Source organism: Pinus tabuliformis, chromosome 5_2 (assembly GCF_031772625.1).
Source record: "Pinus tabuliformis cultivar Carrire ecotype Pingquan chromosome 5_2, CPIR1, whole genome shotgun sequence".
Taxonomy (NCBI): domain Eukaryota; kingdom Viridiplantae; phylum Streptophyta; class Pinopsida; order Pinales; family Pinaceae; genus Pinus; species Pinus tabuliformis.
Genome location: NC_142306.1, coordinates 466,028,134 through 466,053,341, shown reverse-complemented (window position 1 = coordinate 466,053,341; position 25,208 = coordinate 466,028,134).

The window sequence follows — 25,208 nt, the reverse complement described above, 5'->3', positions numbered from 1 at the left end:
CAAAAGCTAAAATTGTTCCCTTCCACTCTAAAAGGAGCATCCTTAAGATGGTTTATGGGTCTAGGTGGGCAAACTATTAATTCTTAGGACAAGATGAAAACCTCCTTCCTCAAAAGATACCAGGACTTTTGTAAGACTAAGGAACTGAAAGATGAACTTTCTAAGATGGCTGCAAAAGATAGTGAAACACTAGAAGAATATGTAGAACGATTTAATTATAATTTGCAAAGGTCTCCACACACTACCTTACCAAAATAGGTCCTAAGAGTTATCCTAATTAAAGGAATGAAAGAGGAATGGGTAGAAACTCTAAAATTAATGGGAAAAGGAGATATTTCTCAAGAAGATTATGATGAAATTATTCGCTTGTGCATTAGGTGTTTGCGAGGAAGAACAAGTACAGGAGTAGGAATCTGAGATCCCATGAGTAGGGGAAGCAAACCACACAGTGAAGGCGTAACACGAATGGAAATCGGTAACTTCGTGGAAGATTTTAAGATGGACATCCTGGGTACTCTCACAATGCAGTTGGATGTCTTACAGGCTAAAAAAAAGCAAGCCTTAGCATAACAAAACTTGGCCATCTTCAATCCACGTTGCCAAAAAAAGCACAGCCAATGGGAATGCCCATTAGACATGGTGCAAAAATGCACTATCTGTACTAAAGAGCACGCCACTAAATCATGTCCATCATTACTGAGGCTGAAAGCAGTATTCAAGGAAGCATAAGAAGAAACAGAGCCAGTATATTAGATGAACCAGTGTCGATAGTGGTAGGCTAAACCTACAGGTATGACACAAGACACGTCCCAATTATCTTCTTCTTCGCAGTTTAGTCAGTAACAGAACCTTCGGACAACATGGTAGGGCCAATCACCCTACCCAAGTTGGCAAAACCAGCCATTCCCTATGACACCCTAGCCAACACAATCTTTTCCAGGAAATGCCTGGCCAAATTCTTCTTTTACTCATGTTTGGTAGGATAATCCCTATCATTCCCAGTGGCCTGCCTCTATCTCTCAAAATATGAATTGGTCTACAAATTGGCAACGACCTCTGGGGATATCTAACACACCTATGGGGGCAGGTCCTTAGCCTCAACCTACAATATCATCACCTTATACATTATAGAAAAATCCCCAACCTCTTCTATGGTCTCAATTGCCAGCTCAACCGAATCCAAATCCTAATAACAGACCAGTTCACTTGGTGCAGATTATTGAAAGCTCAGATTATGAGGTTGAGCCGAAAGAATGTAATGAACTCAGATTGAAGTCACGCTATATCATCACCCCTAAGGAAAATGCGGATCTGCCTTCAATCAAAATTGAAACCCCACTTGTACATATACTACCACCTGTAACTAATATCAAACTAAAACAAGGAGAACAGATAGATCATCATGAAGATCATGAAAAGCTTACAATTACTTCTCCCCCGTTCCCTGAAAGGTTAACGATAACCAACACTATTGTTTATCCAAATTTTGATGTTTTAGGGGAACTAAAAAATCTTTCTATTAAAATCCCTCTCCTTTAGACCATTCAAGACATACCCATCTATGCCAAAACAATTAAAGAGATATGTGTAAAGAAGTTTGCAAGGAAAGAAAAAACCTCACTCACCATTGATGTTGTAGGGACCTTATCTGTTTTACTCTTGGGAGGGGAAACTCTAATAAAATATGAAGGTCCTGGAAACCCCATAGTGACAATTCTGATATATGGTTGCTCTTTTCCTAATACTTTAGTTTATCTAGGTACAACCATTAATATTTTAATAGCAGAAACATGTCAAGCACTTGGTATTACAGCCTTGGAACCAACCACTATTCTATTAGAACTTACTGATCGTTCAGTGGTAAGGCCAGAAGGAACCTTATATGATATCACAGTTTCTGTTGATTCGTGGGAATATCCAATAGATTTTCTTGTCATAAAACCAAAGAGTATATTAGACGAGCACCCTCTGATTCTTGGCTAGCCTTGGCTTGTGACCGCTGATGCTTATATTGGCTGCCGAGAAGGCAACATGAATATTGCAAAGGGGGATGCTCTAAATAATATTGTGTTATATCCTCCTACCATGCCAAGCCTACCCATTGTAAAAATATGTAAACAACCACCAACTTAGCTAGAGGAAAGCATCCATTCACCTCTCACAGCAGCAAAGGCACTATAATTTAAAGATCAAACTGAAGACAACATTATTAATAACTTTATGAATCAACCTACTAATGTGAGCAATGTAAAGTGTCAAATGATGAAAGCAATCTTGGATAATGAATCCATGGAGGATCCTCTGAAGGATACCAACGATCAACATATTCAGATGACTACTGTTCATAACAACAAATTGGTAGAGATAGAACCTAGAAAATTTCTAAATATTAATGATGGTCTGGATAGCGATCAGCAACAAAAACTCATACAGGTCCTACAAAAATATAAAGGGGCTTTTACATGGGAGTATCCTGATATGAAAAGAATATACCCACAGCTATGTACGCACCACATCTATATTGAGAAGGATGTTTGACCCATCTAGCAGCCTCAACGGAGACTGAATCTCAGACAGTAAACTTTGTTTATCATATCTCAGACAGTAAATGGGTCTCTCCATTGGTGGTCATCCCTAGGAAAAATGGGAAGTGGCGTATCTTTGTAGACTATAGGGAGCTTAATAAGGCGACACAAAAAGATCATTTCCCCCTTCCATTCATTGATCAAGTCCTAGATACTTTGGAAGGGAAGTAGTTATTTTCCTTTTTAGATGGTTTCAGTGACTACAATTAGATTCATATCGCCCCTGAAGACCAGGAAAAAGAAACCTTCACCTGTCCATGTGGCACATCACATACATAGTATTACCATTTGGCTTGTGTAATGCCCCAGCTACATTCCAAAGAGTTATACTCAACATCTTTGCTAATTTAATAAATGAAGGACTTGAGGTGTATATGAATGATTTTACTCCATATGGGGATGACTTCAATAAAGCATTACAAACATTAAAAGAAGTCTTAGAACAATGCATTGCTACTAGGTTATGTTTAAACAATGTCAAGTGCCACATGATGATGGCCAAGGGTGTAATCTTGGGACACTAAATCTTTTCAACAGGAATATAGGTAGACCCAGCAAAAATTCAAGCAATTCTTTTACTCCCTACACCCTATACTCAGACAGAGGTACGTAGCTTCCTAGGATATGCAGGCTATTATCATAGGTTTAAAAAACTTTTCACAAATGGTTGCGCCTCTATATGCTTTGACTGGAAATGTTGATTTCAGATGGTTTGGAAAATGTGGCACAACTTTTACAGGTTTAAAGAAACTAGTCTCAATAGCACTAGTATTGCATGGACCAAACTATGAGTTGCCTTTTCACATATCCACAGACGCATCAGATTTAGCTTTAGGCATTGTCCTTGGCCAAGAGGAGGACAATAAACCTTATGCTATATATTATATTAGCAAAAATGTCACTTTCGCAGAACTTAATTATATAGTGACAGAAAAATAATTTTTAGTTGTTATTTATGCAATAAACAAATTTAGAGACTATGTAATTGGCTAACCAGTATTTCTATACACTGATCACTCTACCATTTGGTATTTATCTAATAAACCTATCATAAATGGTCGAGTAACACGATGTTTATTTCTTTTGCAGGAATTCTATATTACTATTAAGGATCATGCAGGGAAGTAAAACTTGGTTGCAGACTTTCTATCACAAATTCTGAAGGTGAATGATCCACTAGTAGTAGATGACCAATTTCCAAATGAATATCTATTTATCGTGGAAGTCAAAACGCCATGGTATGTAGATGTGGTGAATTATCTAGCAGTTGGGAAGCCGCCCAGGCATTTGAAAACAAGAGAAAGGAAGCCGATCGTTCAGCGCAGTGCCCAATTCTCTTGGATAGCCAGATATCTTTTTCATATGGGAGCCGCCATGTGTATATGCAGATGCATCCGCTAGGATGAAATTCATGATATACTAAAAGCTTGCCATGATGAGCCCTGTGGGGAACATTTGGCAGATTGAAGGACAGGGCATAAGGTATTACAGATGGGTTATTATTGGCCCACTATTTTTAAGTATGCTAATAAATATGCCCAAGCTTGTGACAGCTGTCAAAGGATGGGCAGGCCTGGCCAATCTGATGAAATGCCTCTGCAACCTCAGTTAGTCATAGAACCCTTCGAAAGGTGGGCTTTAGACTTCGTTGGCCCATTCCATCCACCATCCAATCAAAAGGCCTACATATTGGTTCCCATGGATTATGTGACAAAATGGGTGGAAATTGTAGATTTACCAAGAGACATAGAGGAAGTTGTGATTAACTTCCTTTTTGGGTTGTTTGTGTGATATGGGTTACCACGCGAAGTGATCACAGATGGGGGAGGGAAATTTACAGGACATAAGATTATTGCCACTCTCAGGAATCATCATATTATGCATAGGATCACTTCCCCATATCACCCGCAAGTGAACGGGCATGTCAAAAGCATCAATAAGGTCATTGAAGCAATTTTGACCAAGACAGTCTCAACACACTGAGAAGACTGGGTTTCTAAACTTCCAAAGGCCTTGCGGGCCTATCGCATGACTTGGAGGAATAATACTGGATACTCTCCATACTAGCTTGTGTTTGGCAAAGAACTTATTTTTCCGATTGAATTCAAAATAAAGACTCTAAGGACGGCCCAAGAAGTGGGGCTAGATATAACAGAAGCCCAAACCAAGTCACTCCAACAAATTAATGAACTAGATGAGGCTTGACTGCTTGCTTTGCAACGGTTTGAAATTATTCAACAACAAAGGGAAAAATGGCATGATAGCCTTATTAAGAAAAAAACGTTTCAAAAAGGGGATTAGGAAATGCTTTATGATTCTAGATTCCAAGATTTCCTAAGCAAGTTGCAAACAAAATGGCTCAGCCCTTATGAGATTCAAGAAGTGCATAAAAATGGTACCCTTACCTTGGTTACCATTGACGTATCTAGCCATTCTTTTAAGGTGAATAGATACCGAGTACGCCTCTATCACAAACCTCTCACCAAGGAGTCTTTCTGTGAGCAGGTACGCAAAGACCCCTCCATGAAAATTTTAGCTGTGGGAAGTGATGACCCAACAACTTTTCTTTCAAAAAATTGATATCTCGTTAGAAGTTTTAAATAATGAATATACTATTTTTGATTGATTGCAATTAAGAGTAGACATTACCATGTAAATATGATATTTTTTATTTCTTGATAAGTGTTGTTCAAACAATTGAACAATCGTCATTCAATTGATTGAACAACACATTTTTTGTTTCTTTGATTTTGTCATTCAAACGATTGAATGATTGTCGTTCAATCGATTGAACAACACATTTTTTGTTTCTTTGATTTTGTTGTTCAACTGTTTGAATGATTGTCGTTTAATCGATTGAACAACACATTTTTTTGTTTCTTTTATTTTTCCATTCAAACGATTGAACGATTGTCATTCAATCGATTGAACAATACATTTTTTGTTTCTTTGATTTTTCTATTGAAACGATTGAACGATTGTCATTCAATCAATTAAACAACACATGTTTTGTTTCTTTGATTTTTCCATTCAAAGGATTGAATGATTTCCGTTCAATCACTTGAACAACACATTTTTTGTTTCTTTGATTTTTCCATTCAAATGATTGAACAATTTCCTTTCAATCGATTGAACAACACCTTTTTTGTTTCTTTGATTTTGTCATTCAAACAATTGAATGATTGCCATTCAATTGATTGAACAACACATTTTTTGTTTCTTTGATTTTTCCGTTCAAATGATTGAATGATTGCCGTTCAATCGATTGAACATCACAGTTTTTGTTTCTTTGATTTTTTCGTTCAAACAATTGAACGATTACCATTCAATCGATTGAACAACACTTTTTTTGTTTCTTTGATTTTGCCGTTCAAATGATTGAATGATTATTGTTCAATCGATTGAACAACACATTTTTTGTTTCTTTGATTTTGTCGTTCAAACGATTGAACGATTGTTGTTCAATCGATTGAACAACACATTTTTGTTTCTTTGGTTTTTCCATTCAAACGATTGAACGATTTCCGTCCAATATAATGAACAACACTTTTTGCAAATTTTTTTTTGTTGTTCAATCGATTGAACAACCCCTTTTTTGTCTTTTTATTAGAATAAATTGTGAGCTTTTATTAATGATCATGATGTTATCTTTTCTTTCTTTCTCCTTTGTATTGTGAATAAACTGGATTTGTGCTTGATGTATGAAAAAAACAGTAATAACAATATCATTATGACTCATGCAACCATTTGATGGTTATCTTTGTTCTAAAGCTGATATGGTGTATCTTTATAATGACTGACTAAATATCTCTTCTTTGTACACATCATAAAATGATTCATTATTTTCAAACCATGATGGCTTATGTTTTTACACTATCAATTGGATAAATCTCATTAATATGATGATATGGGGATAAGATTATAAAATTTCATTGGCATATTTTTACTTCTTACACCATCCTTGACTCTTCAGGACAAAATGGGCCTCCCTCTCTTTAATAAATAAAAATTCCACTGAAAAAAAAAAAGGACATAATGAGATGAGAAAAAGACTCAAACATTGTCTTAAAAAGGATAGGGGGTCTCATCACAAGCCAGCCTACCATGATCATCAGGATCTAACAAGTGACATTCCAATTTCACTACCAAACCAAGGTAATGACCTTCTCGATAATTAAAACTGTCAGAAGGGTAGGGGGTCTCATCATAAGCCAACCTGATCACTTTGTTATATCTTGGTGAATGGCACTATGGTTATCTGGTCACCTTACTAGCATAGTGGTTTTATTATGACAAGAAAAATAAGAACCATTTACATTCTAAAAGAAGGACTCTAGCTCATTTGTGGGGTTAAAAAGCAACCATGTCAAGGCTATGAATGCCTGCTGGCAGCAACATCTCTACTTATGTTTGAGGTATCATCTTACACTTCCAAATGTCCTCTAAGCTCTTATCACCTATAGATTTGTCTCTAAAGGAAATTTTCCATTTGAACAACATTCTCACACGCTGATTTGCGTGGTAAAATTATATCATATATTCATTATATTTTAAATTGTCCAATCATTTTACGTCCATCATTAATATATACCGTCGATTATGTATTTTTCATTAATACCAATTCCGACGAAAATATTTTAGCATAATGTATTAGAATCTCTGTTTTAATTTCTTTTCGGCCATTTACCATCCAATGACGTGTCTTCCTTTAATTGCTTTATTGATTAACATGTTTTTTTTAGAATTAGTTTCCAGCTTTTATGTCTTGTTAATGCTTTCGCTTACTTTTCACATGTTGAAAGGACGTGGACGCCCTTTACTAGTCAGATGAGGGATGGCCTGCGTATGCACGACATGTGTGACAGTGAAGAGCAATTGTGTGATAATCATTTGAATTAACTTCTGGGGAAGGACTGAATGATGATTATGAATGAGTGATAATTAGCAAGTATTTCTATTTGGGGTAAGGACAACAACCATTATGGCTGGCATGCAGACTCGTGATCCTGCATTAAGTATGGTTGACAGGACTAATGCATTAATTAAATATGATATTAAATCCCAAAATATCATCATTTCTTTGTTAATTGCTGTAACGTTTTCTGCTGCTGTTCTAAATTGTGGAAGTGTAAAGAAATTGCATACAAGCAAACCAGTTACAAGTACAGCAGTCGTGGCAGGGAGAGCTATCAAGAATGAACCGCCAGTACTTAGGTATCAGATCAAGCTCGTGCAATTCTCGAGCATGTAGGATGGCTGCAATATCTGAATAGGTTGCAGGATTTTCATGAGGGGCTGACTTTGGAATTTCTGCAGAATTTGTAGAATGGTAGCACTACAATCAAAAGGAAGAAGTATAACCATTTCTGAAGCAGTCATAGTTGAAGTCGCTGGACTTCCAGCTGAATGAACCAAATGCATAGAAAAACATTTCCTTCTACACAATGCGATTGAAGTATTACAGGATCCAGGAGAGCAACTGGTGCGCACAGGAAAAGGGATCCATCCTTCGGCATTAAGGCAACCGTGGCAAGAATTGGCCGTCATCGTGAAAAGATACATTACTTATGACAGTCAGAACGATGTGGTAAATCCCCATCAACTGAAACTTTTAGCCATTTTAAAAGATAAAATTTCAGTTAATTTATCATTTTACTTGAATTCTCTATTACATGATGTTGCCTGTCGAGTTAGGACAACCAAGGACCCACATAAAGTAATCAACCATCACCAATTATTTAACGAACTGGCCCAACACAAGTTAACTTGGGATAATTTTATAAATCCCACCTTGGTTCCACCCCTAGAAAGCATAGTAATAGAGCAGCAAGGGCCAAGAACCCCAGGTCTGAGAAAAACACTAAAAATAAAGAATTCCTATGTGCCCTTGAATCCAACAAGGTGTAGGTGATTTGTGTGGGTGAGAGCCCAACGAAGCATCCCAATTCAAGCAGATGAGGCTAGACCATCCTGCACAGCACCTGCAAGTCCACAAAATTATCCTTTGCAAGACTATGAGGAGGAAGTGGCCAAGGTATTGGAAAACATGGGGATATTTCGAGAGGGTAGAGAACAATCCGGGAATGTTGAGGAACATAATTACACTCCCAACCAGTCTACCCCTGCTAACAACCCTGGTCATGAGCAAAACCTGTCATGCACTCATTTCGTGGAAGAACATAGGGAACCAATTCCTTATGTGGAAAAATCTCTTAAAGTGGAGACACATGAAGAAGATATCACTAACGGAGGAAATCGGGCAACAGACACCAGTCCAGTGGACCCCCCAGCTAAAGTAAACCCTATAAATAAAACCTAGGTAGATTAAAATCAACTAGGCAACACTATTTTTTCTAAGTCCCCTGAGGACGAGGCCTACCCAGAAGAAAATCTAGAAAATGACAATTGTTTAGGGGACACCATTGTACTGGGGTCTCCTAAAAGAGAAATCCATGATAAGGCAGAATTAGAAGATGTAGCTCCGTCGGGAGATATAGTTCCATACGGAACCCTCCCTGATGCCGAAACATTACCACCTGTATAGGAACCAGATGATATTGTAGTTAATCCATCACTAGTTGGAAGTCTTGGGATAAAGAAGTCCTACAGGGACAGGCTCATAAAATCACTTAAGAAGTATAGGAAACAGAGGTGAGTAATTGGGAAACTAAGGCACTGGTTAAAAGAGGCCATTAGAGCCAAGAATTTGGAAGTAGAAAAAGAGACCACAGGCACATAGACAGAACATTGTTCTGGAAGGAACGTTGAGACCCAAACTAAGGATCTTTTGGCTTGTCCAAAGGAAACTCAAATAGAGTTGTGCCTCATAGAAGATGATGAAATGCAAATTGAGAACTCCTGTGTTTTCTCACAAGAGACCCAAACGGACCATCCTATCATGGATATTGTTGTTCCAACAGATGTTGAAGAGGACATTCCAATTGGTCATTGCATGATTTGAGAGGCAACTGAAGCTGTTGTTCAGACCAATCCCATGGAGACCCAAGAAATAGAAACCCAAACCGAAGAAACACCTACTTATGATTTGTTAATCAGGGAAGCACTTATTAGTAGACTATAGAATGAATTACTAAAGGTGCAGTAGGAATTAGCCCAGTATAAGGAGGAGGTAGTGCCCCAGAAGATACATCAAGAATTAAAGAAACTGTTTGCGGTAATAACCATAACTGAGGACGAAACCTTTGCTCAGTTCAGGGCTGAATAGAAAAAGGTTGAGAAAGCACAAGAGAAATTACAGAACACTCAAGAGCAGTTGGGAACTATCTGCTCTCTCTATTCATACACCTTGTCATGTCAAGCCCCTACTATAAATTATGCCCTCTACCTCCTAGAAAGGTTCCTACTACTAAATATCAAAGTTGTTAAGGCTGGTAAGCCAGTGGAAATCAAAACCACCTCAGATTTTATCAAATGCTTTAGGGAACAGAATGAACAAGTACAATGCCTCCTTTTTTAGTTGTATATGCACAATTTATTTCTAGAAGATGACAGGGATAGTAACCCTGGCCCCTTTATAGGGGATGTGCAACTCCAAGCATTTCTCTCTTTTACCACTAATCAACTCAAGTGGGCCAAGGCCCACAATACCTTTAGGAGGCGTAAAGAAGGAATTGACTTATGGGTGAGAGGAGAATGAACTAAACCCCTGCAGCTCTTGATTAAACACAAGAAATTCATGAAACAAGTCGGTGTTATAGGCCAGCTGGGGCCATTCCATACAGATGTTATACAAGATGGAAAGGAGTATTTCCAAGAGATCAAGGAGGAAGCTTGGTCTGCAGCTAGACAAAGGTGGGAAACCTCTAGCATTACTATTAGAAATCGAGAACCATTCGGATTTTAAAGTTGCCTCCTCTCGTTTCTATAAATATAGTAATATGATTTTGACTATGGGGCCTGGATGGATAGGATGTTGGTACAGGAATCCAATCATATGGTATCCTCTAGATAAGTATCATTGTGATTACACCTTGAAGGATCAGGATGTTACCCAAGATTTTATTTTATTAAAGAAGAAAAATGGCTTCTGATATTATAAGGAGGAGGTATATTCTGCCTACTCCCTAACTCAGCTACACATCAACTATTTAATTGCATGAGGACATGCAAAAAGGTAAGATGGAGAGCATGTTGGGTCAAGAAAAAGGTATATTTTCTCCTTAGTAATTTCTTTATTTCGTATTTATCTTTACACGATTATCTCTATTTATGAACTAAAATAAAGGAAATTACAGTTAAAGTTGGATGAAAGCACTTGGTAACAATTTAGAAAACTCTAGCACTGGAAACTGACTTTTTACTATCCTTGTGTGTAGAAGATGCAGATTGGTCAATTGTTGTTCAGTTGACATAGTAGCACCAAGCCATAAAAGGGAAAGACAATGTCTGATGTAGGCAAGGCAACAAGAGACCAGGTAGACCAATGTTATTTCATGGCAGTATCAGATTATGTATTGCGAAATCCTCAGGATCTCTTGATCCTGAGGATTCGCTTTTATCTAGTTTTCCCTCTTACTTTTATATATAAGGCCGAAAGGCAAACAAAGTTTAGTTCAGACTTATGTAATATATAATCATTCTTTTTGAGACATATCCGACTGTTATCTCATTGATGTTGTAATCTAGTTACTAATATTAATGAAAGACTATGTTTGATATTCACTTATATTCTCAGTATTCCTTAGCAGAGGCTTCTGGCGACTTTAGGCCTGGTCAAGAGAAGTTCTACTACTTCCTTGTGTTATAATATTTCCATTTGAATGTTTATTGATTGTTAATATTCAGTTAATATTTTTTTTCTTATTATGGGGGTTGATAATTCCAATTTATATTGTTGTTCACTTCGATTTATATTTAGCCATGTGATGCATCTGAATAATTCTTAGATTTAATTGGTTATATTAGTTTTAGAATAGATTTTTGTTCCTTCTAAGTTATGATACCATAGATCTTAGAGGTAGTGTCAATCAGTTTCCATAAATCTGCTAACAAATGTCGTTTTTCTTAGAAGTCATTTATCGTATTTGCTTAATTATCGTTCAATCGAGATCATTGTTCAATTGAGAATTGTCATTCAATAGAGATTCTTGTTTAATTAGGATTTGTTGTTTAATTATGATTTGCGATAGATTAAAATTATTGTTAAATTGTTACAATTCTCTTTCTTAATTGAATGAGTTAGCTTTAATTCCATTTGAAGATTTTGAAGTGTGATTATTTGTATTCACATTCATATTCATTTAGTTTTGGAGTAAGTAGACGAAATTGCAGAGTGCGTTAAGAGTTCTTTCAAAGTTATTTTTCCTCAGTTATTTCTTTAAGAAATTATGTGACTTAATTTGAAAAGATAGTTATTAGAGATTGCAATAATTTACCTTTAGCTAACCTTTGAATTCACTTCATAGATTGTGTTGACACTCTTGAGATAAAAAGACTTACCTCGAGTAGAAAATTAATGTAGGAATTAAGATTGCTTAAAAAAAGACATCTTAGTGAGCCACCATGTTCAAATCTGGAACTGAATTGCATGCCTATGTGATTATTGTTTCCAGGCTCTGATTTCGTGCTTCCAACTCTTCCTTTTTTCTCAGAGCCTACGCCTTCTTAGCAAACATCTGTTCGTTATTTACCTTAAATTTTCTAATCACTACTACTGCATGCTACTCTCTGATCCCAAGCTTGTCAGAGACCCACTGATGCAGTGCATGGAGATTCTGAAGTGGGAGCGTGGCTATGTTCACCCCGATGTCTTTGATTATTCTCAACAAGGTGTGGTCTTCCTCTGATTCTGCGCAGACTGATGCTTCTAGTACTGGTATGACTCTAAGGTCCAAAGTCCTTTCTAGCTCTAATACTTTCTCGCTCCCCTGCACCAAGCTCGCTTGCACCCCACTCGCTTGCCCTACGCTTGCTTGAATCCTGCCTATTTGTGTGCAGATCCTTTTGGATGCTCCCTAGCATCTGCATGTACTATTGTTGAAATTTCTACCACAACTCTATTGTGGTGTCTCACACTTTGTCCCTAATCTCATATAGATCCCCTTTTGTGAGGATCATTGGGTCAATGCATGCTTGTTTATCTAATTTTTGCTTCTTCCTTGGCCTACCAATTGTCTCTTTAATGTGCTTCTTCAATGTGAAGGGAGTGCTATGCTTCTCTCCTCCATCTCTACCCCACTTGAACAATTATTTCTCCTTAGTATGAGAGGAAGCCGAAGCTTCGACTTCCTCTATGTCAATGTGATCTTTCTCACCATGCTCTTTCGCAGCACACTCTTTTTGAGTAGCTGCCTTAGCAACAACTTCTTTCTCACTCTACTCATCCAATGCTTGCACCACTTTTTGTGTTGCTTCTTTTTGTTTCTGTTCAATTTCCGTCTATGTAGTAGAGCTTTCTCCACCCTTACTAGTACCTACACTAGCATCCATGGGTTAGCGCCACTCCGCTGGCCAACTCGTTACAATTTTTTACACGTCTATCTCTGAGACTAAGCATGGAAACTTGTGCCATATATGTTTAGGGTCACTCCTCACCTTAATTGATACATTATGGAAATCAGCCTTGAACTCTATGAAGGCCCTCAACTGCTCAAACAAGGTTGGGGACAACCTTGGCTGCTGAATGATTACTGTGCAGAGATCCTTTTAAGCTAATATCCAAAAAACCTTGGACTCCTTGATCCTCTCTAGATCCTTGATCGCCCACAGGGAAGCGAACTTTGCTACCTTTGGTAAATCTTCTTCCTACGGAGGAGACTAAGTATCCTTTGAGAGGTGCCATGCTACTAGTACAATTAGCAACAAGAGCTAGGGATAATGAAAGGGCTTGTTGTCCTCTTGTGCTTCACGATAGTTGGTAAGGAATTCCTTACATAAATACCGTGCCCAGTTGTATTGTACTCCCTTCGAGCACTCGGCAGCCAACGACACTACTCGTGCTGAAACTTCATTCGCGTGACATTTCCTCGTAATCTTCCCTACTAAGATTTGGGCAGAAAACGACACCACCTGGTCTTGAATGGAGCAGATAGAATATTTGCGTGACTTCTTAATAAATCTAAATTCAACTTTCATCTTATACACCAACTCCTTTTCTCCACTTTTCCCTCCAAACGCCTTGGCAGGGTCCACCCCTTTATAGGGCAGCTTCGTAATTCTATGGATTAGCATATCAGTGATAGGGATGGGTTCTCTGATCCATAAGCACCCATCATGTACCAGCGCGAGAAACTGGCGCACACACATAGTGTTGATAATCGACCTGTGGACGTGTGCTACACAAACCATGTGTAGCAATCCAACCTACTCAACACCTCTAACCCATTTCATGGGTTCCAGCCATGTAATGCTAGTTTCCTCATAATAGATCTTTGGCATATACTTATGAGTGCCTAAGTGAGGGAATTTCTCATGGTTTGCGAGATCCCAATCCTCCATTTTTAGAACTGGAATGCACGATAAGACCATGCCTTAAAAGATGATCTGTTCGGGTAACAGTGGTGTAGAGACCATAAATTTTCCGGAATCTGGGTCTTTGGTTACTTTTTTCTTCCCTTTCCATGGAGGGATATACTCCAGGAGCCATGTGATAGGCTTGCCCTCCTCAACATCTAATTCCTCCACTCCATCATGGAATTCTTCTTCCTCCAGGTCCACATTTTTCTTTGACTGCTTATCCTTCTTCTCCTTCTATCGAACCTTTTGGTTCTTCGTTAGTGAATGCCTCACTGGTACAAATTTCTTCTGCTTCTCCATAGCAATCGATTGCTTCAACCTAGGTGACCTCAGTGCCATAGGCATAGTGGGTGAAGCTTCCATAGATATGACTTTAGGGCCTTCCGCTTGAGAAACAACGGCTTCTGAACTGACGAGAGTAGACATTTGTTCAAATAAAAGTTCACGGGATTCTGTAGATAGCTTTGTAAGCGATGGTCGTGATAAGAGTTTTTCCCAGTCTTCACACTTCATAAACTTAAAATAGTAAGGCTCATAGACAATTCCCAGAATTAAAATTTTTCTTCGGTAGAGCAACATGCCCAATTTATAGGAGGTTTTGAATTTGAATCCGGCCATTCCCTCCATTTTCGAATCATAAATTTGTCTTTGGCGGCAGATCTCCAAAGATTTTCGTGATAAATTGTGCCCACCCACTCCCCTTAATGGGGTTTTTTCCATCAAATCATGAATAATGACTCCAATTTCTACTTTTAGACCCATCTACATGGTATCATCCTACATGGCATAGCTCATCCAGCGCAACTTTTCCTGTCGCACTCCTTTCTTCCATCGTGCAGTCTCTGCACTATATTTTCTCCTCTTTGGGAAATGTAGTTTATAGTTCCGCAATCCCTTGCAGTTTCTTAGATTACTAAGACTATCTTGCTACTATGTAGTCATTGTGTAGGGGAAGGATCCCCTATATACAACTTCAACCTACTTCTGTTCACTCTTCCAGGGAATGCTTCTCCATTCATCTTCCCAAGCTAAACTGTGCCACCATCCATGATCTATTTAACAACATATGGCCCTAACCAATGCTTTTGAAATTTCCCTGGAAATTTTGTGAATTTTATATCATATAACAGCACTAAATCATCCTCCTTAAATGTGCACAACTTAATATGCCTATCGTGCCATGCTTTTTCGCGTTCCTTTTGCACTTGCTAGTGAATCCTGCAAGAAAGCAGTCCTCTTCTAACTCCGTCAACGACGCGAGCCATCCCTCCAAGGTCTTGCAATCTGCCATCACAATCAAGCTTCAATACGTAGACTTGGAACAATATACTCTATAGGCATCACCGCTTCAAACGCATAGACCAACCTAAACAGTGTTTGGCCTGTCAGCTTCTTGCAGGTCATCCTATATGCCCATAGTACTACTGGTACACGCATATCCCAATCATTCCTCTACGCATTGCATACCTTTGTCAATGCATTCTCCAAGATTTTTTTAAATGCTTCCATCGTTCCATTCGCCTATGGGTGATAGGGTGTGCTCTTTTGGTGGTATACCTAGAACTATTCAAGAATCGTGCTAATCATTTCATTCAATAATTATGTAGCCATATCACTCATCAATATCTTAGGACATCGAAACCGCTTTAAGACATATTCAAACAAAAATTCCTGGTGGTGGCAGTTGTACAATCCTTTACTGGCTGTGCTTCCACCCATCTGGTTAAACACTCAATGGCAGTAATGATATACCACGCACCTGTCTTCTTTCCTGGTGGTTGTATTAGACCTATGAAATCAATGGCCCACTTATCAAATACTTGCAACGAAACCTAACGATTTAAAGCCAATTCATCTCTTCATGAAGGTTTTCCCATCCTTTGGCAAGCATCGCATGCCTTGTAGTACACCTTAGAATCCTTATGTAATGTCAGCCACCATAACCCAATGTGAAAAAATCTTCTATGCAATCACTTTTCCTACTTAGTTTCCTCTTGCCACTCCCCCATGTGCTTTACCAAGGATACTAGCTCGTTTAAATTCTAGAACATATCTTTGTAGTATTTCATTCGTTGTCATTTTTATACAAGTGACCCAAAATCCCTGAAAATTTTCAGAGTGAAGTACTAATTCCTTCTTTTGGTAAGTAGAAAATCCTTCCAGATTTGTACCCGTGGTTAAAACCTAAATGACATTAGCAAAATGGTCATCTGCAACGTGCACCACAAAGAGTTGCACATCCAACAATCCTTCCTCCAAACTCTTTGGTTCTTCACCCATGTCAATTCCTGATAGATGGTATGGTCCTACATTCAGCCTTCCAGGCTTCAAAATCACTTCAAAGATCTATTCCTGAAATAACAATAACCATTGGCAGATTTCAAGCCCCAACACAGGCTTATTGACCAGGTACTTTAGCGCGCATTGATTTGTATACATTTTAAACTGTCCGCCCAATTAATAATGCCTAAATTTTTGTAGCATGTAGACCATCACCAACCCTTCATGCTATGTAGTGGAATAATTCTTCTCAACCTTTGATAACTTTCTGCTCGCGAAGGCTATCGGATGATCAATTTCTCCTTCTCCTTCTTGTGTTAATACAACACCTAATGAAATACAAGAAGCATCTACGTGCACATAGAATTCTTTCTTCCAATCTGGAAACACCAAGATAGGCACAATGACCATATTTTCCTTCAAGACATCTAGACTACATTAACATTCTTCATCCCAACAAAACATTGCATCTTTCTTCAATAATTTTTCCATTGGCGCAGTTATCTGGGCATACGCCTTGATAAAATTTCTATAATACCCAATGTGCCCCAATGTTGCACGCAACTGTTTTACATTCCTGGGAGCTTCCAAATTCATAATCACAGTGATCTTTACAAGGTCCACCATCAATCCCTGCTTACAGACTACATGGCCGAGCAAAATTCGAAAGGGCAAACAGAATATGCACTTCCTCAAATTCAACGCAGTCTGATAACTTTGACATGTATCTAGCATAAGGCGCAGACTTCCAACATGGCACTTTACCAACCCAAACACAATCCAATCATCAAAATAAACCTCCAAAATTTATGAATAAACTCTTTGAACACCACAATTACGACCTGAGAGAAGATTGCAGACACATTCTTCAATTCAAATGGAATCATTATATATTGAAAGCAACCCCACTCCGTTGTGAAGGTTTTCTTGCTTTGATCTTTTGGTGTGATATTTATTTGATGGTATCTAGAAAATCCATCAGTAAATGAATAAGCCTCCTATCTGCCAACATTCTCTAATACTTCATCTTTGAATGGTGTTGGAAACGGATTGTGCACGCATGCATCATTCAACTTCCTTAGATCTACACATATCTTGATTTCACCTTTTTGTTTCTTCTCTTGACCACCATTGGCTTTACGCAATCAGATTCCTCTACTAGTTCAATAATACCAACATCCAACATCTTATCAATCTCTTTGCACACCTTTCCTTTATACTTTTTATTGTGCCGATAAGGTCTCTGCTTGACGAGCTTCACATCTGACTTCAACATAATCTTCATAACACCTAAATCTTCTACTATCCCTTTCAAATTTGAAAACTTTGTTGGGAATAGATCTTCATACTCGTGTAGTAGTTCAGCCACCTTATCGACTGTATCTTCATCCCAATAGTCCCCTATGTTCGTGAACTTGGGCTCTGCTTCAGATCTAATGTTTACTTGTTGAGTCTTCAAAGGTTCTGATATACTCGGGTTCTTAGGTTTCAGTCCTTCGACTTCACATTGTCCTTATGTATCTGGAATGTTAATATTTTGTGGGTCTTCTTCTTCCTCTTCAGTAGCCACATTGTAACACTCCAACACATGGCTCAGTTGTGTACTCCAATTGAGTTGAGCCCATTCTACTAGTGCCGTAGGTGTTCGGAATATAACTACTTTTATCTCCTATAGCACTTCATCAAGGCATTCAAACCCATCCTTAAAGATGAAGGTCAAAAAGAAACTCTCCCTTTAGATGTCCCATTCAGTTTTCCCATGATGAAGCTTTGTCTCCAAATACCAGTTCATTGGAATTGTGTTTAAGATATGACAGAAAATGTGCACCCATTATGGTTGCGGTTTTGTTCCCTAGGCCTTAGTCCATCATGCTAAATGATCACGCGGATCATCCTTTCCACTGTACTTTTCTGTCATCTGAGTATTAGCATACCCAAACCTTAATCATCATTCTTTTGTATTCCTTCCGTCTAGCGAAGCTCTCCTTGTGCATACCCCACCAATGGGAAGGCGAAGCGCGCAACTCCAATTCTAGTGCTTGGAAGCAATTTTCTTCTGGTACTTCGCTTTCAAATTCATCTAAAAAAATATCCACATCAGTTAGAAAATCATAATGTATAAGCTTTCTTACCTCAATTGAGACACACCACAGTGATTTAGTCATCATACTACAATGGAGCATAGATACTTCATGGAACTGATTCTGCCAGTATTTAAGCTCTTCATTTGAGTCTGAGGTGTAGGATTTATCCCTATCCCACGCAATTCATCCATTGGCGTAGGATTGATACAATCTTCATTTCATGCTGTGATCTTATATATTTGATCCAGATCATCATCACTTTCCACAAAGTCGTGAAAAGGTTCAGTGTAACACACACCTTTAGCAAGGTCTAGTGGTACCACAACCTTGAGAAACTTTCCACAAAGTCATGAAAAGGTTCAATGGTATAGACACCTTCAGCAGGGTCAAATGTCATCTTCCGCTTCTTCAGGTTGACTACCATGCCCATATCAAAAGCCCAGTTAATTCCTAGTAACGCAGGGTATGGGTTACTGTCATCGACTATTTCAATGAGCTCAAATTCAGCTAGTGCGCTTGTGCCCTCAATGTCTATCCTTACACCATATAAGTGCCCCATCAGAATAATATTCTTTTTATTTTCCATGCGTAGTTGAATAGGAGACCATTGTAGCACAAGTATCCCCATATTTTCCCACATATGCTTAGGAAGGAAGTTGGCATGAGATCCCATATCCGAGATTACCTAGTCCATTTCATATTCACCTATTTTCACATTCAACCTCATCTCGTGCCCCGTTCACTTCTTATGCTTGCCAATTTTTCTCACAGTGTGTTTTTCAGTAGGGGTTCTTTTCTTTACTTGCGCACTTGTCGATTAACTCTTGAAACCCTTCTACTACTTTCTTATTGCACAATAACTTAATACAGGTCTTCATAAACATAGCTAATACCGAAGAATCTACCTCTTGTGTCGTACTTATTTCTTGTGTTTTCTCCTAGCTTCCTACGGTGGAGGCCTTAGCGAATTTCTTCTTTACTTCCATGAAGGTTTCTTTAGCGTGATTAAGATCAAATTCTATTTCATTCTGGGTAGCTTTGCACACCTACCCGTCAGCCTCAGGCTTCTTTCCTTTATCTGCACCAGTGGCCATACCACTCCTTGTTACTATATTTATGCTCTGATCTTCTTCACAGGGCTCTTCCCTCATCATATGAATTTTTTGCGTAGGCTGCTGGGGCTGTGTCTTTTTTTCTTGCATCTTTTCCATAAGGATCAAGCATTCCTCTATCACATGGTCAAACTGTCGACGATACTAAAATGATGGATGCATGGGGTTTGTCCAATCTCGCTCGAAGTTTCTGGATTTGCCACAGTTATAACAAATCACCTACCCATGTCCTCAACCAGTTCCGCCCCCTCTTCCTTGTCCTCGACCTTGGAAGCCTCCACGCACTACTCATGTGCCTTGATCCTAAGGTCGGTTCTCTACCTGCATTCAGTAGGTAGGGGTTTTATCCATCATCAGCTCATAACTTCTACAATGGCGTTCATCATGAACCATAGACTTACAGAAATTACAAAACAACTATTGAAGTGTCTGTACAAACTTATGTAGTAAATGAAAATTATTAGTTGTGTCCTATCCTTTAACCTAATAGATAGCACACCATAGCAAAGCTCCTACACTTGACCCAATGTTATTCTATGGTTTAAGGGGAACAAGCCCTCCCCCAATAATATAGTTCTTATAAACCGAGGAATGGTCCTTATCATGTCCATCGCTCTTGCATTTCAAGCACAAAACTTGAACATGCACCTCTGGCTGGGATTCCTTTCCTTTCTTCAGGCTCTATACATCCAAGTGAAATTTTTCCAACTGTGGGTAAATATGTTGCACTCTAATATTTGTATCTTGTATTGATGACGCATCCAGCCTCATTGCTATCTCTAAGGATTATTCTTTCAATGCTATCTTTTGTTGTGCCAGAGGAACTCTTAACTACGACAAGATTGACGCTATATACTAGTCATGATGCCTGGAATCTGTAATCACCATATTGGCTTGCCTAATCAAACACTTCAACCTCTGATTGAAATCCCAAGGTGTCTCATCTTCCTTTTTTCGAATTTCTTTAAACTCAGTCACCGACTGTGCCTTTGACTTAGGCTTTATAAACTCCTTGTTCAGAGCTTGTTGAGTTTATGCCAACGTCGTAGTGGGGTTATCAGTGCAATACTAGATGCACCATGTTAATGCTCAATCTTGTAAGGTTGTGACTAGCTCTGCTTTCTTGATGCTATCATCCTGAAGAACCACCGGGCCGCCATCGATTCACTATATTCGAAACTAATGAATTTGTGGGTGGGGTTTATGTTGGTGATTCAAGTTGGGTTTCGGGGGGTCGGGCAAACTCCCTCCTTGGATGAGCACTTCAGACGTAGAACCGGGTCCTCTCCCAGTGGTCGAGCAACTAAAGTTTCAATTTACTTATTGGGTGGGGGGGCGATGGTCGAGCCCCATTGCCGGTCCTTGCTTTCCTAGCGTCAAGCAAGCCCTAATTTGCTATGTCATCCATACATTTCCAGCAACAAACCAAAATTGTTCGGGATCTTCCCTCCCTACTCCTTTAAAAATCGACATCTTCATGATATTCGCCATGTTGAATGGTGGTAGTGGATGTGGAGAACGTGAAGGTGTAGGTGTAGGAGGTGGAGTTGGAGGTGGAGTGGACGGATGAGGTATCCTCGGGATACCTTGCATAATTAACTGAACTACACTTCTCGGTGTAGTCAACACCATCCCTTCGTCGTCACTTGAAGGGGGTTCAATGAGTGAACTTTACATTGAGCTTATTCGTTCATTTCTTCTAAAGAATATCCCACTTCACGCAACCCTAAACATCAAGGTAATTACATAACCCTATTTTCACAAAACTTCCAACTGTGAGATCAATCTTGTTGTCATTTACTGCTCACTCACTACTTTGCAAATGATCAATGGTCCAGGATGCATGAGAACAATGAATTTAAAGCCATTTCCTAAGCCACAAAAGTTATCAGAGCTTGATGAGACCCTCTCCATTGCATAATTCTCATAGAAATACTTTTGGTGGTATATAGAATACCAAAAAATGGTTCCCAGATCAAAAGTTGGAGCCTATAGATGATTGCCCCTGAAAAGCCTAGTTGATTGAGGAAAATGACTAAGTATGGAGAAACAATCGCAATCAGGACCTGGGTGGCTCATTTCATATCGTATATCATCATTCAAACAGGTATGGAGCACTGATAGAATGAGAAACAATGATTAGCCAGTCATCGATATCACATATTGGCAGTCGGCGAGTCCAGGCAGAGCATTTATCAAAATCAACCATCAATAGGATTCTTGGGGCACACAGCTAAGGATATCAGCGTATCATAGTCCCAAACATCGATATCGCATATCCCATCCCGCAGATCTAGTATTCCATCAGATACAACACTCCAAAACTTTGCAGGGGCCAATATTGTGATGCAGTGTTAAAGTTCTGAGTCTAGGCATAGCTTTTATCGATGATTAGCTATTGGTAGGGTCTCAGGGCACATGCTTAAGAATTATCCACGGTTCAAAATATTTTTGCGGGGCCAGATCTAAGATATAACATTGTATCATCAAAGGAGTACTAAAACACTATAATGAAGGAAATTCCTACAAAATCAAGGTATACTTCCCTCCTTCCCTCTCCTCCACGTGGAATCGGAGATCAGTGGGTCGACTGGGTTTTAACTTAAAAAGATCTGTGAAACTTTTGATAGTGCGATAAATTGGTGCATTGCAGGGGGCCGAGATAACCAAATACAAAGGAAAAGAATGAAAAACCAGGGGTGGGTAGACCTTTTTCTCTCTCCTCTAGGGGCCCACGTGGCGGCATGTGATTGGTTCTCGAAGCTGACATGGCAGCTAACGTCAACAATGACGTGGTAGTATAGATGCTGACGTGGCGGGTGGACAAATGCCACCCATTTTTGGTGTTTTCAGGGGTTCTATAGGCCCATTTCTGGGTGCCACATGTCACCATTCACAGGGTGACATGTGGCACTGATGACGTCACCCCATAGATCAACGATCAAAACAGTTAAGGGGAGAAGCTAAAGCCCTGTGATATGTGGGAAACCCCTGAACGGGATAAAGTATTACATCATGATCTATAAGGATCTCGCATCCATACTATCAACGCATGCTATGGAGAAACAAAAATTTTAAGACATTGGCATAGTGTGATTATGATATGCAAGACTCCTCCCCCAGACGTGATAAGTTATGAGTTGTGATTTAGAAAGATTTTGGTTATAGGAAATTGTTGGGATGGGGTCCCCTGGGTCAATGGTGGGGTAAAAAGCCCAATTTTTGTTATATACAATGTAAAGTATCCACAAATTGTGGTCGTGGAGCGTGTAGATAGTAAAGGAGTCAAAAAGGGTTTTACCCTTCTTTTATGTAAGTTGAGTTGGCTTTTGAAGATCTACCCATGGTCGCTGGACCATGGGATTGTATAAATAGAGGTGTCTTAGGGATGTCTAAAGAGAGAGGTAAGGAAGTAGTCTATGGAACGAATCTAAAGGGTTAACGTAGGAGAGTGAGAAGGAAGGCTTTAAAGTTGTGTGCACAAAGGCCTAGAGTAGAGTCCGCAGCTGAGTGTGTGGACCCTTGTAGTTGAGTGGGATGTCTTGAGTATGTAAGCTGATCTGATTATCAATAAAGAGGATTATTACTAAAATTCATGTGTTTACCCATTTACTTATGTTATGTATGAATGAAATTTATGATGTGATAAGTAATGCTTGTATGAAATAATGATGTATTGATATGTGACTTTACATGGTTTATATTGTTATATGAATGCAATTGACATTAAGTGTTTACATGAAGATTATACTATTGCATGTTAAAGTTATCCAACACTTAAGTAGGTCTGAATAATTGTTGGGTTAAGAATAGTCTTGGATGCACGTAAGTGGCTGATTAGCCTGTTCAGGGTCCGTAAAAGCCAGTCATAGACCTTTGCGGAGGGATAGAGGCCGATTCGAGAAAGTTATATCGATAAGCCTTAAAGGCTTATCGATCTATGCAAAGGAATATTTAGGTCACAAAATGACATCACGCTGATCTCTGGGTGTGGAAACTTGGTTCCAACACACTCCCATACTGCTTCGGCTGAGAATTCAGTCTGTGCTCTGCAGATTGATGCTGAAAGGGCCAGTACTGTAGGGATTTGTTTGGCGCAACTAACTCTGAACCTGGGTCAAGACCCACTAAGCCAACATAAGTTCGCTGGTGTGGGACTTCTGCAATATAAAGAAAAAGGCCCCCTACGTAGTTATTGATAACTTTTGGTGTGAAACAAATGTTCTTTTGGTTCCAACCCCGGTCATATAAGGAATTTCAATAAAGGGGCTATAATAAAGAGAGGCTAAGGGGGAAATCCAAAGGTGCCATTTCACCTATTCCACAGGTAAAACGTATGTTCCCTTTCACCTAATTGAAGAGGTAAATTCGTATGCCCCTTGAGACTTCCATCATTAAACTGAGAACTCACCCCGAGGCCAGATCAGGGCTCCAATTGTGCTCAGAAGGTTTTTATAGTGGAAATGACAGAGTCGGTCCCAGACACGGTTGTAGCAGTGAATCGAGAGAGGGAGCATTCAAAACCAAGTATGGGCACCCCCTAGAAATGGCTCTTCATAACCTGTTCTCAAGGTCGGTGCTGAAGGCTTCTAAGATAGAATGACGAGGGTTAGTTGGGAAGCATAGGAGCATATGTTGTGAATTAAATGTAGCCATGAAACATAAGTGATTATAGGGATGGGGTGTGGGGTATTTTGCTTTAATGTCTCACCTATTCCGTGATTCTGTGATGTGCCTTCCTTTGCGAGGACATTATTATTGTTCTTAATGTTTTTTGGATACAAAACCTCCCCTGTCCGAGAGAGCAAGCTAACTTGATAGCTGAAAACTTGGTCTAGGATTTTATGTATGAAACTACGATTGAAAGCACCCCCTCTTCTTATAAATAGGGGGTCGCGGCACTGAAAAAGGGTTCTGAAATCTAAGAAGAAAGTCTGTAACTTTTGTGAAAATTGTATCACTTAAGCAAATAGATCTTGGAGAATACCACAAGATTGGTGGTGATTCCTCCTCTGAAGTATTACAGTGTGTTTTTTCCCTGTTTCATTCATCTTATATGTTTTCCTCTTTGAAATTCATGCAATAATATATATTATACTCTGATATTTCAGACTTGTCTACAAATTCATTTGTGTTAAAATGTTAATGCATATCCCTATTTTTGGGGTTGAAATCATATTTTCAAGTTGTATTGTGTGAAGCATATCACTCAACTTCTTTTTTGTCCATTACATCTTCCTCTAACTCAGTAGTTAGTAAATCTCATGGTTTCAGGATCTATGTTTTATATATATAATTCTTGGTGCTTTGAGTTCTATATCCCGAGTTTTCCTTTTTCTTTGACTTATCTCATTTATCTTATAAAGTTGATTAAAAATGTAAATATTTTAAGTGCTTGGCATCCACAATTTGTGTTATGTTTCTAGGAACTATGTGTGTGTAGAAATGCTAAAACATATGGATTGTATCTTCAGATGAAAGAACCAACTCTCTGATATATATGTATAGAATACGGGTGGTGTCTCCTCCTGCTTGAGAATTATTTGAGGCACATTGATTTAGATGTACCCAGGCACTGGTCTTGTAAGCAATCGAAGGTTGTCTCTAGGAGCACCAACAAATACAATGATCCACAACCCACACGATATTGCTACTTGATGCCTCCAGACATC